This window comes from Montipora capricornis, chromosome 4, assembly GCF_036669925.1.
Source record: "Montipora capricornis isolate CH-2021 chromosome 4, ASM3666992v2, whole genome shotgun sequence".
In the NCBI taxonomy this organism is placed as follows: domain Eukaryota; kingdom Metazoa; phylum Cnidaria; class Anthozoa; order Scleractinia; family Acroporidae; genus Montipora; species Montipora capricornis.
In genome coordinates this window covers 631,498-639,566 of record NC_090886.1, presented here as the reverse complement: position 1 = coordinate 639,566, position 8,069 = coordinate 631,498, and the positions used below count along the sequence as shown (strand labels likewise).

General features: G+C 40.3%; 1 pseudogene; it reads right to left on the bottom strand.

Annotated features, from left to right (window-relative positions):
- Positions 1–6,974: 6,974 nt before the first annotated feature.
- The window catches only part of LOC138044993 (TBCC domain-containing protein 1-like), a 15,572-nt pseudogene continuing 14,477 nt past the window's right edge, over positions 6,975–8,069 (bottom strand).

Genomic DNA, 8,069 nt, shown 5'->3' with positions numbered 1-8,069 from the left:
CCTGACAGTGATTATTCTGCAAAAATTTTCATAAATAAAATGGCTTAGCCTTTATCATTCTGAATCCCAAATCACTGACGTGCTTTTTACCTTCCAATCAGGTCAATCCCTCAGAATCCGGACATACGGGAAGAAATCGATCTGAAAACTCTGAATTATGGGAGGCTTACCATGAACAATCGCCCTTGATTGAGCCACCACAAGTGTGAAGTTGTCATAGAATAAACAAAAGCTGTTACAAACTGCCCAAGGCATCAGTTACGATGACAAACATTTTTATTTGTTTACAACACTCGGCCAAAACTTGCTCCGGTTCAGCTGGCTTCAATAAACTGGTTACCAATTGAAGGTAACTTATTATAAACATTGAATCGGGTAAGGCTGAACGTGCTTTATTAGGTTTGCCGGAATTGGTCCACTGATTTCAACACTGAGTTACCCTGGCTGCCAGAGGTTTTTTCTCTCTCGAGAGCGACAGAAAAAGGCGAGGATAACCTCTGGTACAGGCCCGGTTGAGTTTCTTTGAGAAGGCCGGTCAACTATGGCATCTCACGTTTCATATCGCCAGAGTCAAGATTTTGGACCTAGCAATTCGATGTGGTTCAAGGAGTCTTGTTAGCTCACTAGCACGAGTATTCGGTGATTGGTTTACTCTGGATTTGGTTTCTCGTGCCCACTGTGGCCATAATCGAAAACGCTTTCAAAGTTCCTGGAAGGCAGGAAAAATGTTCAGTGAGTTCTACATTTTTGTTATTGTTTTTTGTATATGTCCGCCAAAATTCAACATAGCAACTTTTGGCATTTCAAATTTCAAATTTGAGTTTTTACTTTGCTCATATTCGACATCGAAAGTTTATATAGAAAATTTCGAATTTTTTAATTTGACATCGCAGTGGAATAATAAGGACGAATCAATGTCTACAAATTGGTTGACACGAATAGAGTGCTGATTTGGTAGGTTATGTGCGATGTCAATCAAACGGGGCATGGAAGATGAGGTTCTCACAACTGCCTAATAGGTTTTGTGCTCGACCGCTTTGTTTCTCGCAATGAACGCTCGGTATTCCCGTTGACTCTAAGCAGAAAAAACCTCTGGCAAAAACCAGGGTAAACACTGGTGTTGCTTTTTTTTAATCAAATTACAGCATTTTGTTCAAGTACAGAAATCCTTTGGGCCCCACGTCTAGATCAAATTTTGCAATTCCTTGTTGTAGGTGATGGAATTTACGTTTAAAAACAGCGTAACCTACTTTGTGCTGAAGTACAGGTCTTTAGAGTGTAACAGTTTGCAAATGTCCTTGCCTTCGTTTGATCAAGAACTTTAAGAATTGCGTTCAATACTGTCTTACCAGCATTTTAACTGAATTTTTCAGGTGGCTACTACGACGCATCTTTACACTTCGTGTTTTATGCTCATATCGACATCCTTAAATTTCTTGTAAGTCTCTTTTAGCCCCCTCAATCTCCTTGTCGCCCAACTCTAACTCCACGTTGCTCAGCTTGCCCGCAGCCATTACCACGCTCTCAAACAATCCAGATTTTCTTAGATTATTCGTGCTGTAAGCATTTGTGGACGTAGATTTGATATTGCTTTTTGGTTTCGTTTAAAAATAACTTCCAACCACCCTTCCTGAGACCTTCTGGCGGACACCCACTGGTCATGGACAGCAAGATTCCCACCTTGAAATCAGAGCGATCTCGAAAGGGTTTCTTCAAACGTCCTCTATCTCATCTTTGGGTACAGCGCTTTGCCTTGCCTTTATCTCGATCATAATCTTGTGACCTTTTGGAGTTTCAACCTCGATGTCTGCCTTTCCTGGAGTTTTTGCTGTATCCTTGAAGGTGTAATTCAAATGTTGGAGGTGTCTTTCTAAGATTTGTTTGACGTTTCTTTCAGCCCGAAAACCTTTGTTACTTGGTTTCTCCAAACTCTTGGATATGGAATCCACTTTCCCTTTGCATTCGTCCAACTTTTCAGTTAGTCTTGATTCTGACCCTGTTAGGTCCTTTTGTAGCTGTGTTTTGATTTCTACAACCGAAGCGCCAATACTGGAGTTAAGCACCCCCAGGGGCTGCACCTTCTCAGCAACAGTGTCAACTCTATTTGTCAAATTACGTGCTATGTCTGTGATATGGTTGGACACTTCCTTCTTCAAATCAACGACGTCTACTGTAAACCTGCCAAATTGGATTTTAACTTCTTCAGAGACCTCCTCTTTCACTCGTCTCACCCCATCATTCAATTGTTTTTCCATTCTTGCCACACTATCGTGAACGAGCTGCATTTCAGTATTGAGAGCATCTTCAACGATCTTCGGGTTGACACTCAAGACGACAGATTCCTTGATTTTGAGACCGATTTCAAAGATTTTGACGAGGTCTTCGTCTGAGTAATCTTGAACTCTTCGATCATAGTTGGCCATGTTAAGTTTGATAAAACGGTCTCCAGAACCAATCTCTGTCCGTAATCTCTTGGGAGTGGGTTCTTCTCCTCTAAATGCCATTTTGGTGCTCAGTTTTGCCGAATTCTGTTTCAGTAGTTCTAAAAGGTCTAACAAACCTCGAGAGGATTATTCGAATGGGAGGTCACGAGATTCTTTGAAAACTGAAAGTGTTGTTTGGATAGTTTATGCCCGCCCAGGTATTTTGTATGCAAGGGCTAATAATAGAAGCAATTTCCGGGATATGAGTGACCATTTCTTGGTAGAACTGGTCACGCAAAACTCATTTTCATATTCCATTGTTTTGGTATAAAAACGGGACGACGCATAAAAGTAGACAAACAAACGGACAAAACAAGATTTTTCTAAAAAAAAATTACTAGGTTCTATTATCGGAAAGCACTGAGCACGAGCAAAATCGGCACCAAATAAACGTTAACTCGCGAATATATGAGCAAATAAACGTGGCGGAATTGCAGCTTCTCAAATTTATGTCTCGACGTCGCCTGGAAGGACAGATGCAAATATTTTTTTGTGACAGAAATCAGTCTAGAAATCAGCATTTTCTGCCGATGGACGAGGAACTAGATTTAAGCTCGGCGCATGGCTTGTTTGTCTTGTCGACCAAGAGAGCAAGGAAGGAACGAAGTGCAGATTAACAAAGGACTCAGGGCTAAATGCGTCCAAGTTAGGGCGTCCCGTTTTTATACTAAACGCATTTAACGTCTGAGACGTTTAAAGTCGTCTGTTAGTGCGTCTCAACGACGCACTTAAAACAAGACGTTAAAGTCGTCAGACGTTAAATGCGTCTGTCTTATTTCTCGTTTTTATACTAGACGTTAAAGTCGTCTTGAGACGACTTTAACGTCTCAGACGATTGTAAAAGCCCACTCTCTAATTGAAAGCTTTCTTAAGCGACCGTTCCCGTAGCACGACTACCTTTGGTATAACCCAAATGGACTTTCCCATTGTTTTTAAGCTCTCGTAAGCGACCACTCAGAGTCTCATGTATGTCTGTCAACACTTTAACAAAAACTCAACCCACTGCACCTGCTGAATTTGAAAGAATGTGACAGACCTGCACGGTCTCCCTTTTGTGAGTTTGTGGTCACGGATAATTATGAAACCACCTTGCATTAACGAGCATGTGCTTGAGTGATTTAGCCCTCTTGTATGATCTGTCAGGAGGTTTCTTGAATATTTTTGCCAGCAATGGCTGGTTTTCAATAAAACTCGAGTTGGGCGGCAGTATTGCTCGAAGATTTGAAACTGCTGGGTTGTATGTTTTTGCCACTGAATGGTATAAAATGTTCTCGCTGGGTTTTGGATTTTTGTTTTAAGAGCCGACTGCCAAGGGTAGCCCCCCGCTCTTCAAGGAGGCCTTTGAATGTTTTGGCTGGGAATGTTTTGTAAGGGTATTTTTGGCAGATTTGAATGAAAATAAAGAAGTTCAGTTTATCTTCTGTACCATCAATAAAAATTTACAAGTCCTAGAGACTTTCGCTGGCGAGAGCCCATTCTCGTAAGCGACCAGCTCTAGTAGCGATCACTTTTTCGAATTCCCTGGGTGGTCGTGTACGAGAGCTTCGACTGTATCTTAAATCCGATTGCCTTTTGTATGCCGATGACACCTCCCTTTTTGATATTGTAGATGAGATCGAAGACTGGGCTCGGAAATGGGTTGTTACTATTAATCCCTCGAAGACTGAGTGTATGACCTTCTCAGCTAAACGAATAAGCCACCTCACCCTGATTTCTTTTAGACCTTTTACGGTGATAACAAAATTATTGAAGTTGCACAACATACCCATCTCGGTGTAGTTCTTTGCAACAACCTTTCTTGGAGAGCCCACATCTTTAAGATTTATGAGAAAGCTTCTAAAAGGCTTAATATCCTAAAAGGTATTAGGTACAAGGTTGACAGGACTACTTTAAGAAAAATTGTACAAATCTTTGGTGCGTCCTCTAATGGAATACGCTGATGTATTATGGGATGGATGCACGGAAAGTGAGAGAGATCTCCCCGAACATGTGCAATATGAGGCAGCAAAAATTGTAACTGGGGCCATGAAAGGGACCAGTAGGCATCGTCTTATGCAAGAAATTGGGTGGGAAGATCTCAAAACTAAAAAGAGCCATTCACAAATTGCTGTCATATTTTAAGATCGTTAGTAATCTTTGCCCTAGTTATTTAGTTGATTTATTACCTCTACTAGTTAGTGAAAGAACAAATTACTTTTTGCGTACGGCATCAGATTACTCTGTTTTTGCAAGCCGCACTGAGCGTTTAAAAGGATCCTTTATTCCTTCAACTGCTACCTTGTGGAATGACATCAGTTTTGACATCCGTTGTCTCGAATTCATTGGTTCTTTTAAGAAAGCTTTACTCTCCTTTTTTAATGTACCTAGTTTATAACGCTACTTTTGATTTTGCTATTGATAGATTTAATGCAATTTTCCATACTCGTTTACTCTTACACCTGCGCGCGTAACTATTGTCTTTTTAAAATAGGTTGCAAAGAAAGCCCTGCGTGTCTTTGTGTGTTTTTTACAATGAGTCAGTTAAGCATTTTTCTTTCTTGAATGTCCACTTTATTCTGCCCCTAGAATTAATTTGCTCTCCTCTGCTGCTCGCATATTTGCCGACAGGTGGTCTTCTATGTCCAAAGCAGAAATTGTATCAGTTTTTCTGTTAGGATCACAGTTACTTTCTCCGAATCAAAATTTATTTTTTTCATGTCCAGTCTTTCATATCCGATTAGAAGAGATTTCATAAAAGGACTTAAGTGTGTATTTTCCATCTGTTAGCTTTGCTTAAATGTTCTTTTTGTCTGTTTTTGATGCCGCTTTGACTAACTATTTAATGTTACTTCGAAGTGAGCCCTCTTGATGAGTTCGTTTTTGGGCAAACTTCGCCAAATAAAATGTCTTAAATAGTATATTAAATATTCCAATATTTAGAATTAAAAATTAATAAAACAACTCTTCTTTTTTTCCCGGTTTTTGGAAATGAGATTGGTTTATTCGCCGTTACGAGAACCGTTAGCTAAAGGAGTCACAGAGCATAACAAGCAAGGAGAGAAATAGTTGTTCGCATGCGTTACGTGATGGCCATACTGGGGTTGGTGTTATGGTATGTTCACTTTGCTTTTTCAGCTAAATAAGTGACATTGTTATATACCTAGACTTTCACTTAACAAAACGAGCACTCTGATTGGTTGATTCTTGGTCACATACCCCTGATCAAATTCAAATGTATCCCGACCGGGATACAATTCCGCAGTTGTTGCCCGCTCCGGAAGCTCGCTCCGGATGTTTTGCTGCGATTGTTGAAGGAAAAGTCTAAGTACATAACAAAGCACTTAATGTATGGTCCCTCGGGAAAGTAGTTAGTTTTGTTTTCCCTCGAATAATGATGTTTCCCTCGACTTCGCCTCGGGAAACATTAGGCCCCAGTTGTTCAAACAATGAATAACGCTATCCCACCGGATAAATCACTATCCAGCGGGTAAACACTAGCAAAACCAATTGAGTTATCCACTGGATAGTGATTTATCCAGCGGATAGCGCTATACATCGTTTGAACAACTGGGGCCATGACTCTCAGGAAAACAAAAACTAACTGTTTCCCTCTTATGCATGCGAAGCCAGAGCGCGACCCGAAAAAAATTAAAATAACAAAAAGTATAAAGTCCAAAAACGGAGTTGAAAACTATACTTTGTCCTTCGAACAAAGTAATTATAAGGACACAGGATACAGGATATTTAAAGAACAGATTCCGAGATACAGAGCATCAAACTTGTCATTTTTTAAAACAATAAAATGTTTCGTTGGTCACTATAGAAGGCACAAAAAGTGAAAACGATACTTAAAATGCGTTTTTTGTATTTTCCATCAAATATTCGCAATATCTACCCAATGTCGGCCTCTCCCAAGAGACGAAAACACCCATGAAAAATGTTTTACATTATCGAGTACCCAAACATTTTCGCACAAGGACGTCATCAGCAGAAGATGGCATTATAGGGATACAAACCACAGGAATTAACGGGATAAGGGATATTTAGGCCAAAAATTAATGGGTTTACAGGATACTAAGATCCCCCCCCCCCCCCCCCCCCCCCCCCGACCATGGGGTCTCTTAATTCAGTGCTGGTTACGACAGTCCTAAATGCAAAGGAAGTGTTTTAGAACGCCAAATAGACATGATTGAGGGCGAAGGGTTTATATGCGTGTGACTGCGCACCACTTTTCTTCCTCTCGAGAATGCCCCTAGCAAACAAGAAAGTTAAACTGTGGGACGGCTATTCTGGCGTCCCTTTAAAAGCCACTTTGCAAAGGATGCCACATTCAACACCCAAACTAAACTGATAAAAAAGCGTGCGTCCTCCTACGTCAAAAGCGTCAACTCGGTAATCCTCTTGTGGAGTTTGAAAATCAGACTGTCGAGGCAGTGTTGATGTCATTAGGTTAAATGAGCAGAAGAGTAATCCTAGTTCTGAAAACAGACAAGGAACAACATAACACCCTGATTTCTAAACAAAATATATTTACTTTTTGGTTGTCAATAGCAACAATAATAATTACTTTAACTATAACTATAAGTTCCTTTGCCCATCATGAGTGCTGCACAAATCAGTCAAATTTAATGTTGGTTTATGATGACAGTTTGAAAATCAACACATACATGGTGGCATTGAATCCGAGAATCGATCCCAACAGTGCTCCATTTATTGGCTGATTCCATTAACATTTTGTCTCCACAATTCGTTCCTCCTTAATGTACACTATGCTTGAGAGAGTAGGTCACACAAGGCATCAGTAAGTAACACTAAATGATTCGCTTAATACCGATGCCATCCTAGACCCTGCAAATTTGCGAGAACCTCTCTGCCCGGCTTCATAGGCATGACCCAGGTTGATTGGTCAAAACTGTTGGTGCTTATTTCTGAGCTTGGCTGGTGTGCGATGGTACAAGACCATTCAGCTGTGTGGCATGCCCACTCTCTGCTAGCCATACCTGTGTAAAGTCAAATTCTATAGTTCAGGAAAGGTATTTAACATCTAAGACAGCAGTTATGGTTCACTTAGAAGTTTGGAAACGAAGCTCATAACATCAACGGGTGTTAAATTTATTCAAGCAAAAAAAAAAAAGGTTAGGCGACGGGGTTATGAACACAACTGTTCATGTAAATTGCCTTTTGACAATTTGGGTTGACACTTACAGAAAACACATAATAAAACCGAGACAGGACAAGGTCGCGTAGCCAATCACATTTGGCGTTCGCCCTCAGCAGTGTTGTTACCTGAAATCTGCCTTGTACGTCTTTCTGTAGTTGCCTTCTTTGTTCTTTACTCAACGATGATGTTTTTACCAATTGATACCAGTTGTTTATCGCCCTTTGAAGAATATAAACGTAAGAAATGAATGGACATTAAACATGAACATGCGAGGTAAGGGCGGGCTGGGAAAGGAGAAAACGTAACTAGTTATAAAGTTGCAAAACACTTGCAAACAAAAAGAGCTCACCTTTCTCTTTCCTTCAATGCTTTCTCATATTTCTTAGGAAGGGATATTGGTGGGGGCCTGAAATAAATAAAACAAAGAATTTCTAGAAATGAATAGA